Below are 18,468 nucleotides of genomic sequence, written 5' to 3'. Positions count from 1 at the left end.
AAAAAGAAAAATAATAAAAGATTTATTTAGAGATAAACCTGTGCTAAGTTTATGCCATTCAGAGATTTTAAAAATAGCTTTATTGAGGCATAGTTGACGTACATAAACTGCACATATTTAAAGTATAGAATTTGAACCACCCCTGCAAGGTAATGAACATATTTATCACTCGCAGAAGTTTTCTTGCACTTCTTCATAATCCCTTCCTTCAGGACCTCCTAACCTTCTTTCTCCGGCAACCTCTGATCTGTTTGCTGTCAGAATACATTAGTTTGCATTTTTCAGTTTATAAAAATGGAATCATACAGGATTTTTTTTCTGACTTCCTTCACTCAGCATAATTATTCTGAAACTCTTTCCTGCTGTAACATGGATAAATATTTCATTCATTTTTATTATTGAGTAGCATTCCATTGAATGGGTGAACCACATCACTTAGTTTATGCATACCTATTAATGGAAATTTGAATTCTTTTCACTTTTTGGCTATTATAAATAAAGTTCCTATGAGCATTTGTGTACAAGTCTCTATATGGATGTGTGCTTTCATTTCTCTTAGGTAGGATCTAGTGGAAGTGCTAGGCCAGATGATAGGTGTATGTTTAACATTTTAAGAAATTGCCTATTTTCCAAAACTGTTTTACCATTTTACATCTCTACCAGTAAGAGTTCCACTTCCTCATCAACACTTAGTATGGTCAGCTTTGAAAATTTTAGCCATTTAATAAATATGCAATGCAGTGTTATTTTGTTGTAGTTTTTTTTGGGGGGGGTGCTGAACCTAATTATTTTATTTGAAAGAATACTACAAATGAAAGAACTTAAGTTGGTGTTTTGGTGCAACTTAGAGAAAAGGTAAAGGTAAACCCAAATGCATGTACTGCCTTGGTGACCAAAGAGGTCACCCCATGGCTATGGAGAAGCCAACTTAAGGCTTAACCCTCAGGGTCACTGTCTTCCAGGGTGTGCTTGTCAAAGACAGGCTCTGTAGTGCCAGGTTCCAGGGCCCCCATCTTATGCAAGTTGATTATAGTGGTCACCCAGTTCTTTAATGAATTTCACCTGCTCATTCAGGTCATATGTCTCAATGAAATCACACAAGTAGGTCTGTTTTTGTCAATGCCAGTCTGTGCAGTTCCAGTACTGACTGACTTACACTTATTTTTCAAGTGTAACATGCACTCCATTGCGTTCAACTCACTCTCCCAGTGGTCTCAGTTTGGTTTCTTGATATCCTGATGGGAGTTTTGGGTATCTACTTGTTTCTTGTAGCTTCATCAGTTTCCAGCATGTTCTCTCTCCTTATGAGATTGGTGAAGGAAACATTTGGCAAAGTTCTTTAAAGCCACATCATCACAGTCAAAGTAGTAAGAGGTGCATGGACAGGTAGATATAGGAGATGTAGAGCTCCTGCTTGATCTGACAGTTGGTGGTGACCTCTGAGTCCTGGCAGTCATTCTGGTAAACCTGCAAGGGGGAACTGGCCACCACGGCAGGCAGTGGGCTCCTGGAGGTGGTCTGTGGGATCTATGAGGAAGTGTCAGAGGGCTGGCCCTAAGTGACAGGCTAGCTAGTTTCCATAGAAGGAGTACTGAAACAGGAAGCCACAGTGACTTTCTGCGAAGAACCTCTGCCCTATTGCATTGTAGCTTTAATTTGCATTTCTCTAATAATATTGAACATCTTTTCCTGTGCTTATTTGCCATTCTTATATCTTCTTAGATGAAGTGTCTGTTCAAAACTGTTGCCCACTTTTTAAAAAAATGGATTATTTGTTTACATATTGTTGAGTTATGAGAGTTTTTTACATGTGTGAGATACTAGTTTTTTAATCAGAGTGGTACTTGGCAAAGATTTTCTCCTAGTCTTGGGTTTTCAAAGAACAATTTTTATTAAGTTCATTTATTAATTTGTTCTTTTATGATTTATGCTTTTGGTGTTGCATCTAAGAAATCTTTACCTAACCCAAGATCATAAAGGTTTTCTCCTATGTTTTCTTCTAGAAGATGTATAGTCTTACATCTGGTTTGTAACCTATTTTTGAGTTAACCTGTGCATATAATGTGATGTATGAATCAAATTTTTGTTTATTCATCCATTTTTTTCTATATGGATATCCAATTTCTAAGCACTTTTGTTGAAAAAACTATTTTTTCACCATTGAATTACCTTTGAACTTGTGTTGAAAATCAGTTGTCTATTATGTGTAGGTCATTTTGTAAACTATTTTATTTTACTCTTTTATTTCTCTGTCTTATTACCAATGCCACACTGTTTTAATTTCTATAACTTTATAATAAGTCTTAATAACATATAGTGTTAGTCCTCTAACTTTATTTTTTGTTTTCAAAGTTGTTTTAAATATTCCAGTAGAATCAGATATCTTAAAACCTTCAAAAATTCCTAGTATTTCCCTCCAAAGTTATGGTGCTAGTACACTTACTCAGAAATAAAATTTAGAAAAAACTGGACACATACAAATTGATGTTATTCATATATCAATATGTTGTTATACCATATCCAGAAGCTGTATTATTAGAAGAACCCTATCAAGGAGAACAGTCTGCAAATAGGAAGAATCAACTTGATTAAAAGATAATGAAAATGTGAGTGGAGAATAAGAAAATCAGAAAGCACTTTAATTTCTTTAACTTGACTCATATTCCAAGTCCAAACATACTTTATTTAGGGCCCTAGAATAACTTCAAGATATTTTCTTTAAGGCACATTCCTCCACTCAGCACAACAAAGGCTCAAAAGCTAAGCAGGATGACACAGGCTAAAAATACATTTTTATATATGTGAGATATATAGAGCTATATATATATATTCAATATATATATATATATGTATGTATATATGTATAATTTTTCCCTATCACAAAGGGAAATTCCAAGAATGGCAGTGGGAAACTTCTAAGATAAGCCAGCTGTTCTTGGGTGGCCATTTTCATTTAAGTGACATGATTACATAAATTAAGTACGCATGGGTTGGGAAATGTAGAAAAATTTCCTTACAAGTAAATCTGGACAGATTTTGAGGTCTTGAGCTTCCCAACACTGTGAGTTCAGAAACAGACTGGAGGCCCTCCATCAGGGGTGTTGGGGAGAAAATTTCCTCACTGGGTGAGAGACAAATGTCACTGACCTTGAAGGAGGCAGCCGACTCCAAAAATTGATGGTTTTTGAACAATTCATCCTATGGCATAGATAACTACAATAGGTGAGTAGTTTTCAAACTATATTCCAGAGTACAGCATCTCTCTATATTTCATAGAGAGAGCGTTGCTTCGGTGCCTGCCTCAGCTACTGCGCTAGCAGTGTACCTCCAGGGCCTGGGTGAGCAAAATTCACGAGGAGATTCCAGCAGTTCAGAAATTAAAGTCATTCTCCTTCCATTGCTTTACACTTTCAATTATATAAACACATACTGGCTTTTTAGTGATCCAAGCAGCATTTCACACTTGATTGGCCCACTCTTCTGTGGGAACTTTTCCTTTGCTCACATGGATGACCACAGGAACCATTTCAGAATTCTGCACAGAGTAGCAATAAAAATGACTTTGGCCCACATGTTTGACTGTAGAGCTGATATCTACCCCAGATCAAATAGTTTTTACTCTATAAATAAAGGGTTTGACCTGTTCATTTTAGCTAGCTTGTCTAAACACAGCAGTTCAGCTGAGAAGTGATCCAGATTTCAAGTGTCCGGGCCTTACATATATAAAACACGGGCACACATTTGCACACATATGCAGATTCATGTGTGCACACAGGCTGGCATTCTTCCCCCTTTGACCAGTTTTGGAGTATCTGCCCTACTTCTCAGAGGAATCATCTAGTAAATAATCAGCACAGGGAGAGAGAATGATCCTAGGATTTTTTCCAGAACACCTCTAGCTCAGTAGGCACTCGGATGAAAAGTAGGGCAAATACCAATCTTAAAGTTTATTGGCTGTTTAATTTCCAGCCAAGAAAGCAATGAAGATGGAAAAGGGGGAGTACCTGTGGTCTGTGATTACTGGGGTGGCAGGCTTCCAGAGACACTGAGCCTTGACTTTGTTTCATCAGGATTCTTCCTAAGTTGCTATTAAGAAGTATTTTCAACAATCTCTTTTTATTAGCCGTTTGTGCCCAATATAGTTTTCTAGTTGCTAGTTTGTTATGGCTTTAACATAAATAAGGTTCTAAAAATGTCTCACATGAGGAGTTGCAGGGCTGGGTATGCTATTTAGACCACATAAAAAGTCTATGTAAAGGACTTCCCTTGTAATGGGACTCTTTTATATTTAATAGAACTGTCATATAAACATATACTAGCATTTAAAATACAGTTTCTGAGCTATAAAATAAACACCATTTCTAATATTGCTGTTGGCTTTCACATGCATAGAGCTTAGTTCATTAAATGTTCTTTATTCCATTTACGTGAAATGTGTTTTTAACCACCGGAGCAGCACATAAAGTGCATTATCCCTTGAAATGCAGCCATTATCAAGTAAAGAGCAGTGAAAATCAAACATACCAAACATTTTAGGCAGATTCAAGAAAATTACAGTTAATTTTAACACCTTGTACAATGCCACAAATTGGTACTTTTCCAATAAATTATTATTGATGATTATAACTGTATTCATAAAATGAAATATAAATGTGGACATATATCACAGAAAAATATATATATTTATTTAGAAATATTTTCACAATTTATTGTTTACCTGAAAGTTATACAATAGCAATATTTCATTTATTTTTCAAGTTAAAATGAAGTGGATTAAATAAAATGATTCTGCATTGCCTATCTTTATAAACTTGAGTAAAAATTTGCTACAGTGTGCTTCAGTTTTCTCATTTGAAAAATGCTGATAATAGTAGTTCCTAAGTCACAGTTTTCTTAGAAATGAGTTAAATATATAAAGTTATAGAGTTAACATAGTTAACACATATAGAGTTAACATAGTTTTTAGAACATTTCCAAGCACATAATCAGCAACCAATAAATCTCAGCTAGTAATAATATTTTTCTAGAGCTCTATTTTAGAGTCACCACAAGTAAATATTTTGTTGCACATGTTGCAATATCCAACAGAAATCATCGGTGTACATTTTGTGCTAAGTAGGAGGTGCTATGTTGTTTATCAACATATAGCATGAATCAGTTTAGATCAATATGTCTATTAACAATGTTTCATTGTACTTAATTTTTATAAAAGTTAAAAAGTGTGGGAGAGTCAAAGAGCCATAAGATGTGATTACTGTCCTTAAGTAGTTATGTGAACATAAAAAAGAAATTAATGACATTAAAAATACTAAAATTAACCTTACAAAAAACACTGACAGTGACATTACCAGACAGTTGGGAAGTGGTTGGCATTTGATACATGGTGCTAGAACATGTGGCTATTCCTACATAATACAACACAGAAAAAGTAACTACCTGGTAAATTAAAGGCCTCAATATGAAAATAAAACTGAAAAACTTTTAGGAGAAATCCTAAGAGGATATCTTTATAACATCAGGACTCAGAAAAATTTATTAAACCAGACACAAAACCCACAAACTATAAAGGAAAAAATGTTTGAAATTTATCTATTAGCACTGAAAATTTCTGTGTGACAAAAGGTAACGTAAAGAAAATTGAGACAAGTCATAGACTAGAGGAAGATATTTGCAGACATATTATAGCCTCCTTTCCCCCAAATTGTATTTGGAGTTCTTCATGTGTTAGCAACCAAAAAACAACCTAATAAAAAGTGGACAAAGGATTCACAGAGAAGAAAACACAATGATCAGTAAATATATAAAGACATCCCCAAGCCCACTATAATAAATGGATATGCAAATTAAAATAACAGTCAGAGGGCGTGTGCATCTGGCTATAGCTGCCTAACTTGCATAAGACTAAATCTTTTAATATAAAACAACAAAAAAAAGTCTGGAAAAATTAAAAAATCTGTTTTAAGACTTCAGAGAGCAATCAAAATAGTTAGGACTTGAGAAGCCAAAATTCCAAAGAGAAAGGAATAACAGAGAAGTAAGCTCAATATTCACCGTTGCCTGCCCCGTTGAAATATTTGTCAATATTTGCCAATCTGTAACTTTCAGCCAAGATGCCAAAAGCCAAACAAAAATGGTATCTAAGAGATTAAGAAGCTTCAGATTTTCCAACAGTCACAAAGGCTGGGGAGACAAAAACTGAAATACAGGGCTTACCATAGAAGATCATGGTAAAATGCCCCAGACATTCAGCTGAAACTCCAGAAAGGCTACGCTTTGGACTAAGGAAACTGGAAATAGACTATTAGTGAAAAATATCTGGAATTAGTTCAACCCAAAATAGATTAGGATGACCTCCTTCTATTCTAATTGTCTGTCTACCAGAAGCAAAATTTAGTACTCTCTGTAGGAAAGTAATATTATCATGAGTGTCAAATTATCTTTGAACATTTTCATATACAATGACAACATCCATTTAAAACAACCAGTCATACCAGAAACAGAATCAAATTACTTAGAACAAAAAGGAAAAAAATTGGTAAAATAAAAACAGATCCATAGGAGATCCAAATATTAGAGTTATCAGACACAGAATTAAAAATAATTACGGTTAATATGATCAAAAAAAAAAGTACAGGACAAGATAGAGGCTTTCAGCAGAGAACTAGAGTCCAGAGCAAAGAATCAAATAAGAATTCTAGCTTGGAAAAATATAAAAACCCAAATTAAGAACTCAGTGGATTGGTTTAACAGAAGGCTGGGCACTGTTAACGAGAGAATTAGTGCACTGGAAGATAGGTTGGCAGGTAACAGCTTGAATGAAACACAGTGACAAAAAAAGAGGAAGAGTATAGAATATATTACAAGAAACATACTGGACATGATAAAAAGTCTAGCATGTAATAAATATATAATATGTATAAAAGGAGAGAAGAGATAAAGTGGGACAAAACAATATTTGAAGAATATGACTAAGAATTTCCATAAATGTGTAGAAAATATCAAGCTACAGACTCAATAAATTTTATGAACCACAAAAGAGATAAATACAAAGCAAGTCCACACAGATACACATCACAGTAAAACTACTGACACACCAAAGATTCAAACATACAAATACAAATACAGAGAAAATATCAGATGCATCGAGAGAGAAAATGTTACCCTCAAAAAAGCAAGAAACAGACTAATGGCTAAATATGCTACACAAACATTAGAAACTAGAAGAAAGTGATAGTTTTTCAATACTGGAATAAACTACCTGCTAATCTAGAATTGTATACACAGCAAAAATATCCATCAAAATTTAAGGTAAAATAAGTATATATTCAGAGATAAAAAAACTGAGGGTTAGTCACCTGCAGACCCACAATAAAAATATATATATATAATAAAAATTTTATTAAGTTCTTTAGGTAGAAAACCTGCATAGAAAAGCTGGAAAAAATAAAGAACAAAAAAAGGATAATTATTTGAATACATCTGAATGAATGTCTAAAATATTGTCTAATACATTGTGTGATTTAAACATTTGAAGATGTAAAATACATAACAATGAAAGATAGGAAAAGAATATATGCATTACTGGGGAAGTGGTAAAAGTAACAGTTTGTATTAAAATGTAACAAATCAAGATTCATGTTTTAGTCTTTAGGCTAATCAGCTAAAGAATAGTATAATAATGAATAACAAAGTAATAGAGGGTAAGTATGGAATAATAAAAAATACTTGATTAATCTAAAAGAAAACAAGAAAGGGCAAAAGAAAAACATGTAGAAAATAAATAATAAGATGGTAGATTTAAACCCAAATATAACAGCTATTTAATTAAATGTAAGTAGTCTGAACACTGTGATTAAAAGACAAAGTTTGTAGAATTGGATGTGGTTTTTTGTTATTTATTTATGGCTGCGTTGGGTCTCTGTTGCTGCGTGCAGGCTTTCTCTAGTAGCAGCGAGTGGGGGCTACTCTTCCTTGCAGTGCACAGGCTTCTCATTGCAATGGCTTCTCTTGCTGTGGAACACAAGGCGCACGGGCTTCAATAGTTGTGGCATGTGGGTTCAGTAGTTGTGGCATGCGGGCTCTAGAGCACAGGCTCAGCAGTTGTGGTGCACGGGCCCAGTTGCTCCGCAGCATGTGGGATCTTCTCAGACCAGGGCTCGAACCCATGTCCCCTGCACTGGCAGGCGGATTCTTAACCACTGTGCCATCAGGGAAGTCCCTGTATGTTTTTTAAGTCAGGCATTTATGACACACAAAAGATGCATCTTAAATGTAAGACTGTAGAAATGTTGAAAGTAAATTTTTTCTGAAAAGAATGATAAAAGATACATATGCAAATATTAGCCAAAATAAAATTTATATAACTGTACTAATATTAAAAGAAGTAGGCTTTACTGCAAAAATCACTATTAGAGACAAAGAGGAATATTTCAAAATGATAAAAGATCCAATCTACTAAGCATATATAACAATTCATAAAGGCTCAAAATACGTAAATCAATAACTGACAGAATGTAGAGAAGAAATTGACAAATCCACAATCATTGGGACATTTTATTACAAAGATTGATGGGGATATGGAAGATTTCAGCAGCGTGAGTAACCAGTTTAACTGACTTGAAATAACAGAGGACACTGCACAAACATGGAATACACATTCTTTTCAAGTATAAAATTGGCCATATGCTAGTCCATAAAGCAAGTGCTCAATCTCATTAGTAGTTAAGGAAATACATATTAAATTCACAATGAAATTATTACACATCAGAGTAACCAAAATAAAAAATACAGAAAATACCTCGTGCCAAAAGAATGTGGAGCCACTGGAATGTACTGCTGTTGAGAGTGTAGATTGGTGAAGCTAATTTAGAAAAGTTTTTGGCTGAATCTACTAGAATTGAACAAATGCACTTACCATGATGCAACAATTCCATTCCTAGATCAATACCCTAGAAAAATGAACATGTGCTCACCAATATGAACAAGTTGTACAAGAATCTTCAAAGCAACACTTTTTTTGTGTGTGTGGTATGCGGGCCTCTCACTGTTGTGGCCTCTCCCGTTGTGGAGCACAGGCTCTGGACGCGCAGCCTCAGCGGCTATGGCTCACGGGCCCAGCCGCTCCGCGGCATGTGGGATCTTCCTGGACCGGGGCACGAACCCATGTCCCCTGCAAAGGCAGGCGGACTCTCAACCACTGTGCCACCAGGGAAGCCCCAAAGCAGCACTCTTTATAGCAGCCAAACACTGGAAATGACTCGAATGCTTATGAACATAAATGGAGCAATACATTTTTACACACACATAATGGAATGCCATAGACCAGCAAGATGGACAAACTACCACCATGTTCAACAATGCAGTAAATCTCAAGAAAATATCTTTAGTGAACAGATCTAACACAAAAGATTCTGAATCCGATAGTGATCCTGTTACTAAATCATTCTGAATGAAACTAATCTACTGTACTAGTTTTTTTGCAGGCTGCCATAACGAAGCACTGCAAACTGGATATCTAAAACAACAGACATTTATTTTCTCACAGTGCTGGAGGCTAGAAATTCAAGATTGGCAGGGTTGGTTTCTTTTGAGACCTTTCTCTTTTGGTTTGTAGAAGACCATCTTCTCCTTGTATTTTCACATTGTTTTCCCTTTGTACCCATCTGTGTCCTAATCTCCTCTCCTTATAAGAACACCAGTCATGTTGGATTAGGGCCTACCCTGATGACCTCTTTTTAACCTAATTACTCTTTGGGGGGGGTTACAATTTTGCCCATAACATTTATGTGATTAAAATTTAGGATAGTGTTTACCTTTAAGGAGGATGGTGGTAGTAACTGAGAGGAGGAAAGAGGAGGTCTGATATTCTTGATTCTGATAATACGTGTATTCTCACTTTATAAATGCTCATTAAGCTATATACTGATGATTTGTGCACTTTTCTAAACGTTTGTTGTTCTTCATTTTTAAAAATCTTAATAAGAAAATATGAATTAATAAAAAGTAATTTACATCCATCAAATTGCAGAAATATAAAAAATGCAATGATATGTGAAGACTTATGCACTGCTGGTAAGTTTATAAATTAGTGAAACACCTTAGAGAGCAATTCGGCAATTGTTGGAAAGATAACAAAATAATTGATATACTCATTGAGCACTGTTCTAAGCACTGTTGTATTTACTATGACAATGCCATAAATGATGTATTTTTTGAGTCTGAACTGGACTGCTGTAAAAAAGTGACTAATAAAAACCCAGTGGTTAAAAAAGACACCTATGTATCCTCCTTATAACAGTCCAGCAGTAGATGGCTAACAGGACAACTCTGCCAGGTTCAAGATTTCAAGATGGAGATTCCATCTCTAGGAATAAGGCCTCTCTCTCTCTCTCTTTCTCACACACACACACACACACACACACACACACACACACACACATACCATTCTCTCTCTCTCACCATTTCTAGATAGCAGGAAGTGGGGAAAGGCACACAAACACACGCAGGAGTGTACATCACTTTCACTCACATCCCATTAGCTAGAATGTAGTCACATGTCCACATCTAGCTGGAAGAATGCTAAGAAATGTAGCCTTTATCTGGACACCTGAAACTCTTCTATGGACAAAGGGGATAATGGATATTGGAGTACAACAGGCAGTCTGTCATAGGCAGCTACTACTACTATCATGATTTTAGAGATCAAGAAACAGAGTCAAATTTGGTAAGGGTACACACAGAGTAAACGACAGAGTCAAGACTTGAACTCACACAAACAACATACCTACTGTATGAGGCACTGCCTCTCTACAGCTAATAAAATTAAAGTTGTATACCCTGTAACCCAGCTGTTCTAGCACACGTGCATAAAGACGCATGTACTGGGATGTTCATTCCAACACTGATTGTTAAAATAAAAAACAAACAAGCTAAACTAAACTAAAAAAGACATGCAATGGAAACTTCTCAGCCATCAAAACTAGCGTTCAATATGAAAAAATCTCCAGAACATAATACTGAAAGGAAAGAAGTTATAGAAAGAATACATACAGTATGATGTCAGTTGCATAACACTTTAGAAATAAAAAATATGTATTGTTTATGACTGAATAAGTGTGCAGTAAAAGTACAGCATATGTGTGGGAATAATGTTCACAAATCTATTAAATATGGCAAGATGTTAACAAATATTTAGTCTTATATGCTCATTATTTTAATTTCTGGTTTTGGTGTGTTTTAAAAATTTACCAGTGGTGTCTAAATTTTCTTTTTTAGATGCATTGACCATATGGTGTAGATTTATTGGGGATAGTTTGGATATAAATTGCTCTTTATAATCTCTGTAAACTATCAATATATTCTAGGAATATCAATTCCTTTTGGACTACCTCTCACACATAGAACTGATATAAAAATCATTATCTTGATTTTTTATCTAGAAATATAGTTGGCCTAGATGTGGTGGCTTACTCAGTTGACTTAGGATTCAAATTTCACATTTAATTTTTACATTAATCATATAAGAGAGAAACCATTTTTCTTTCATATAAATGATGTAATTTTCTGCTTCTCATCCTCCTATACTTTCAAAAGTTCCTTCCTTTTCATCTAAAAATCTTTCAGACTAATTCATATTGGTCTACCATTTTAAATTATCAGTTTCATTTCCAAGTGAAAATTTGACTTACATTTTTGTGACTAAACAAAAATAACAACAGACTTCATCACATTTAGGCTAGACTGAATTTTTAAGTGAAGCAATTTCTTCACATCTTTTCTAGGTGGGACTGGGGGAAAGAATGGGAATGTGAGGAGAGATCTTTGATAGCTTTTTTTTTTTTTTTTTTGAAGGGCAGGCTCAAGTGTGGTGTAGAGAGATTATAGAGTCAAGATATTTCCACTGGACAAAAAAAAAAAGATTTTTCCACTGGATATTCCAATTATTCTTGAGGCGCTATCTTTCTCTTAGACCAACATCATTTAAATCCAGATATATTGCCTTGGCTTAAAACAATTTGGGTAAGAGTAAAGCAGAATTATTCATCATTCTTTCTTCTTATCGAATGCTGACATATTCAAGACAGATTTGGAAATTATAGGTACCTAAACACTCATCTCCTTCATTATTTAAAGTTGATGAATTCCTAAATTAATTCTTAGACCTTTCTTTAACAAGACAGACAGAAATAAAAGGAGGGTAGAGAGGTTCCTCTTACATTTGAACCAAAGTTACTTTATTACTTAGTATAGCTAAAATTATCAAAGACAGATTTCATGTTTTAACAATGGATTCTCTACAGTTTATAGGGATATTGTTCTACAGAGGAAAAACAAACTGAGGACTTTTATAAGAGGGCATTCTTGGTTCAGAGTACATTATAGATGATGTGCTATCACTTTCAGACCCAACAAAAAAAGAGACAAGGTTTTAATGTTAAAACACTAAGATTGATTTATTGATATTATGCTTGTCAAACACAGGAGAAATGGTTTTATAATGTTGATAAAGTGAGCATAGAATTTAGTTTTGGCTATAGATATAATTTCTTATGTAATGCAACTACAAAAACAATTTCTTGAGGGTTCTCTGAGGAGTAAACTGGGTTGAGGTGGACCACTAGAACTTCAGTGTATTCTTAGTAAACTGGAAGCTAATAATGACCCTATCTCTTTCTGGCAGCTGAATGTTTCTAGCTTCATATCTAGGGGTTCACATAAGAAATGCATGATAGCCAGGCCTACAAAATTTCTTACTTACAATCTCTTTGGGGTAAAGTGAAATAAAATTTTGATCAACTTCATTCATCAGCTTTGATCTCTTCTCTAAATTATTTGGCCTATATTTCTAAAAAATGAGACTCTAAGACAAAGTCTTGCATGCAGGTAGTTGATCTCAGGGAGAAAAGAAGGAGGACATGGAAAGTGAGACCAGGAGGAAGGGAAAGCTAATCCAAAGGTACATATTGAACTGGCCGTTACTGTGGGGGCCGGTGCGTCATCCTGTCAAGAATTCTCAAGCACTTCATGGAATATGTCTCAGATTGAAAAACCAGGGGACAAAACAAGAGAAATGTTTATTAATTGGCTCCATTTACCTTATTAGTCAATGGTAGGCTCACTCCTTTGCAGTCCTGGTTTGTGCATTCATGAAGGCCAGGTGGGTCATTCAATCCCATGTTGCAGTATCAGAGGTGTCCTGGGGCAGGTAGTGAGGGATATTTGGCACGAGTGTTGTTCAGAAGCACCTGAGCAAAGCTGGTAGAAATCTGCAGAGAAGATATGAAGCAGTACTCAAGAAGTGTCTGATGTAGTCTTTGCAACTTTGCACCTTTTAGATCCTCTTGTGTCCCGCATTAATTAATTCCATTAAGTCAAGCTCATCAGAGTCCCTTTCTAGGTCATGACCACTTGCAATATTTATAAAGACTCAATACTAAGAGGCTTAGTGCAATAAGTTGTGTTTCCTGCTGCTACAATCGGTGCTGAGACTGAAATTGATACTTACCATCTCACTCCTCTACTACCCATTCTAGAATTCTCTCATCCTTTGCCTGTGCCTCAGCTTGTCTAGGTTGCTTATCTAGTGTGGTGACCTACACTGTCTTTCCCAAAGACTCCGAGCTCTTAATGCCTTTCCCTTTTCAAGCTGTGGTTGCTATGCATCCATTTACCATTATCACTAAGCACAGAGTCACCAAAAGACATCCTCAAATACCCTGTAGTCTAGACAGACTTCCCTAAGTTCCCATAATGTAGCAGCAACTCTAGATCTTCAGAAAAATTAGAGTCAATTACTTTAAGTTATTCCTTCCTTTGCTGACATGAAAAACCCAAAATGACCAAGTGGTAGTTGGAGCTATAAGTTCAGAGGAATCTTTACTATGTCTTGTGGTGTAAGTGTTTCCTCATTGGGAACTGAGACTTTTGATCTGGCAGAGCACGAATAGGAAACTCAAATTCCAAAATACAGTCACTAATGGTGAGAGGGTTCTGTACTACCTGTCTTTGGCTCCTGGACCCAATTTTTCTGACAACTCAACACCAAATATCACGTATCGGATAAGCAAATATGCCACATCCCAGACTATGGCTATCCACCTTGCTGGTGCATCAGCTGAGCTGCTTCTAAGCAATAAAGTTTATAGTCTGGAGCCACTTGTCTCGTGTCATAAAATGTGTACCTTCATCTGAGTCACTGTTATATGGGATACCATAACAATGGATTGGTATTTTGGAATTCCTCAGATGGTGGTACTAGCTGAGACATGGGTTATACATACAGTAAACCCATATCTACTATAAGTGTCAGTTCTGACTGGGGTACCTCACTTCTTCCTCCAGAACGAAAGGGATCTGATGTAGCAGATATACTACCAGAAATCTGGTATCTCAAGGGATTGTGCTACATCTAGGGTTTCAACCAGCTCTTCCCTGGATCATTGTCACTGAAGTTCCAAAGTCTGACTCTCAGTGTCTAACAGAGTACAAGAACACGCGAGAAATTATTTTATAATAGCAGATACTTAGTTCTCTGCTAAAGCAGCCATGACTTTGCTCTAGAATTCTGGAAGTCTGAATTGTGACTTTTCTGGTAGAGCTTGATAGAGATTCTACCTTGCACACTTGACCACCATGGATACCTCTAGCACTCTAAGCTCTTGAGGCAAATGGCCCAAGTGCCAGGCATCTCTCATTGAGTATGCATCTGGTATAAAATTTTCCATTATTCTGGGTACCACTCAAAACTGGGAGCCTTCTGAACCATCTAATAGGTGAGGCAGAGCATTATTCCAAAGAGTAGTATATATTGCTTTAGAACCCAAAGGCCCACAAAACATTGAGCTTCTTTCTTTTTTGTTGTTTTAATTTTAATTTTATTGGAGTATAGTTGATTTACAATATTGTGCTAGTTTCAGGTGTACAGCAAAGTGATTGAGCTTCTTTCTTAATAAAGAGGGCTGCAATAAATAACAACGTGTCCTTAGAAAGGTTGTTTCAGGATAGCCCAGATCATTGGACCCATTAAAACTTCATCAATATGATAGGCCTTCTAAAACTTTTGAGAGTTTATTCTCTCTCCTATGCCATTCATCAGTCTTAATGGGCATTCAATGCACCTGCCACTATCTGTTCATCCTCTGCAGTTAGCATGACATAATCAACATTGTGGTCCAGTGACATGGATAGACAGAATATATTAATTGGGTTTTAGATATAATAAAATTGTTGTAATAACCAGACTTCCAAATAATAATGCCCATCAGGCAACTACAAATGTAATGGTTGTGTAGCAAGGTAAAAAATAAATGAATGTGCATGAAAATATTGGTTTGGCAATAAATTATAAGAGGATGACAAGGTCTTCCAGAAGTAAATTAGTCCTCAGAGAAAAATGACACAAAAGAGCAGTAAACCAGTTCTGTTGTTTTGAGCTGCTGTATGACCCTGTGCTTCCTCTATTCTTAAATTAAAAGATAAAGTGTTGTACAACAACACTTGAAACTAATATAAAGTTATATGTCAATTATATCTCAATGAAAAAAAGATACAGTATTAATGTGGGCAGTGCACCAGGACCTACATGGTTAGGAAAATAAGTGTGAATAAATACAGTGTAGGGATCGAGAAAAGTGAAGAATGATTATCAGTTTAAGGACCAGCAGCAGGACTCTGCCTAGAGAAGAGTAACAAACTCATATCCTAGTGGGGAGGACTATTTTGGCTTGGCTAATCTGATGAGACATCTTTGATACGGGAAATTAGCTTTCAGCATATTGCCAGTAAAATTTATGCATGAAATAAAGTGATTTTAAAGAAAATTATATGGGAGATTTCAGTAAGTTAGCTAGAAAGGAAAAAAACCACCAATAACAAACATTAGACTGGGGAAGAGAAGAAACATGATGGGGATGGGAATCCAGGAAGAGGACGTAAATAGTTAAACTTTTCCAGCAGGAGATTGTGGAGGGGGAGGAAAGGATAAGGATAATGGCAATGACTTTTAAGGTTAAGAACTTTATATTTAAACCATATGATCTTCTGCATAAGCCTCCTGCCTTGCCTTATTTGCCCCCTAAAATAAGTAAAAGTCTATGACCTACCCACATGCCATGGAGCGGCTAGGTCCGTGAGCCATGGCCTCTGAGCCTGCGTGTCCAGAGCCTGTGCTCTGCAACAGGAGAGGCCACAACAGTGAGAGGCCCATGTACTGCAAAAAAAAAAAAAAAATGTTGCAAGAATAGTACAGATAATTCACCTTCTCCTTATGTTAGCAACTTACATAACTATAGTACTATTATCAATGCAAGAAAATGAACATTGGTACAATACTACCAAACTAACCTGCAAACTTTATTCTAACTTCATCAGTTTTTCTTCTAATGTCATTTTTTGTTTGTTTCAAGATCTTATTCTGGATATCACATTGCATTTAGTTATGTCTCCTTAGTCTCCTGCAAGCTATGACAGTTCTCCATTCTTTACATTTTTTTCATGACCCTGACAATTTTGATGAGTACTGGTCAGTTATTTTGTGGTTTGTCCGATGTTTTCCAACAATTAGATTGAAGTTATGCAGTTTTGGGCAAGAATACTGCAAAAATAATATTTTGTCCTCAATGAATCTTGGAAACAGGGTATATATGTTTTCAATATGTCCTACTACTGGTGATATCAACCTTTGAACTCTTGCTTAAGTGATGTCTGCTGGGATTCTCCACTGTAGTTACTCTTTTCCCTTTTTCAATTGATAAATATCTTGGGAGAGACACTTTGAGTCTATGTAAATATCCTGTTTCTCCTCAAGTTTTCCAGTGGTCAATCAGTGCATCTTCCTGCAACAATTATTACTGTGGTGATTGCCAAATGGTGAGTTTTTATTCCCTTGTTTCTTTCTACATTTATTAACTGGGTTTATATTATAAGGTGGAACTGACGCTTTTCCTCCCATCATATGGGTCAGATATTTTATTTTCCAGGCTCCTTTGTGGATAGGGCTAGGCACCCGACCTAAGTGTGGCCAATCAGATAATTCCACAAAAATCACCTAGACTTTCTATCCCATCATCAAGAGTCAAGAGAGGGCCCACACACTGGGAGTAACCATCAGCTTCTCAAAAATCTCTACTCCTGCCCTAGTCCATTTAGGCTGCTATAACAAAATACTATTGTTATAAGCTATAAACTACTGTTATGATATAAACTGGGTGGATTATAAAAAACAAAAATTTATTTCTCACAGTGCTGGATGCTGGGAAATGCCAGATCTTGGTGCCAGCATATTTGGTGTCTGATGAGACCCTGCTTCCTGGTTCATAGATGGCCATCTCTCTGAGGTCTCTTTTATAAGGGCACTAATCCCATTCATGAGAGCTCCACCCTCATGACCTAATCACTCCCCAAAGCCTCACCTCCAAACACCATCACATTGGGCATTAGGATTCAAAATACAAATATTGGATGGACACAAACATTCAGTTTATAGCATTCCATTAACAGATATCAAGGCAAAGTCCAAACATCTAATATAAGGCTCTGTCTCCTCCAATAAGTGCACTGCATCTGTGACCACTCCTCCACCCAAGTCTTCTACCATCATTTTCAGGAAAGGATCTACAACCTGAGACTATGACCCAGCTACCCCAAATTTCCTTACCTCTATTGATAAGGAGCTGCAGGTACTCACCCTCCAATCCCCTAATGTACATTATCTGTCTTGAATTCACCCAGGAAATACTCTCATTTAACCCTTTATTCCTGTTTTTATCTCTCACCTGGGCTCACAGTTAACCTTTTTTCTTCTGCTTTTATTCCCCGTAACCCTCTGTACTGTCTCCCTCTCCCACTGCTCCAGTTCCAAAAATCATTTCACTGTGTCCTCTGAAATTCATGGTCCACATGCCAGACTGTATTTTCTACAGTGGCCACAAGATCTCTCAACCCTCTGCTCCTGCAATGTTCGCTGGAATGTCACTCTTTTATGAGGACTCCCAAAACACTCCATTTAAAATTGTCACCTACAAGCACCCACCCAGCCCACCCTTTTTATCCCCCTTAATCTACACTTGTTTTCCTAAAGCACTTTATCATCTAACATCAATTTACATGATCCTTTACTTTATTGTTTATGGTCTGTCTCAAGATACCCCACTCTCCCCTGCTTGAATATAATTTCTAAGAGGATGGAGGCATTTGTTTGTTCTTTCAGTGATATATCCCAAACACCCCGAGTGGCATGAGGCACATTTTAGGTGCTCCAGATTTTGAATCAGAAGTTGATGTCTCAAATAGATAAGATCAAAATGACTTTTCTTCCTAGTTGTAATGTTAGCAGCCCCACACTCACTTTCCCAGGATGGGGCATGTAGGGCAGCAGCAACAGTAAAGCCAGTGTGTCCAGCACCCCATGATGTTGTGGTCACCAGCAATGTCAGTACTGACCTCTGGACCATCACTGTGCCTGGATTTTGG

The 18,468-nt window shown here is 36.3% G+C and overlaps 1 pseudogene; it reads right to left on the bottom strand.

The window, feature by feature from the left end:
- Positions 1-935: 935 nt before the first annotated feature.
- Positions 936-18,468, bottom strand: part of LOC136131838 (ferritin heavy chain pseudogene) — a 54,475-nt pseudogene continuing 36,942 nt past the window's right edge.

The sequence above is a fragment of the Phocoena phocoena genome, chromosome 12 (genome assembly GCF_963924675.1).
Source record: "Phocoena phocoena chromosome 12, mPhoPho1.1, whole genome shotgun sequence".
NCBI classification, from domain to species: Eukaryota; Metazoa; Chordata; class Mammalia; order Artiodactyla; family Phocoenidae; genus Phocoena; species Phocoena phocoena.
The sequence above is the reverse complement of the archived record's forward strand: the minus strand, read 5'-3'. Positions and strand labels throughout refer to the sequence as shown.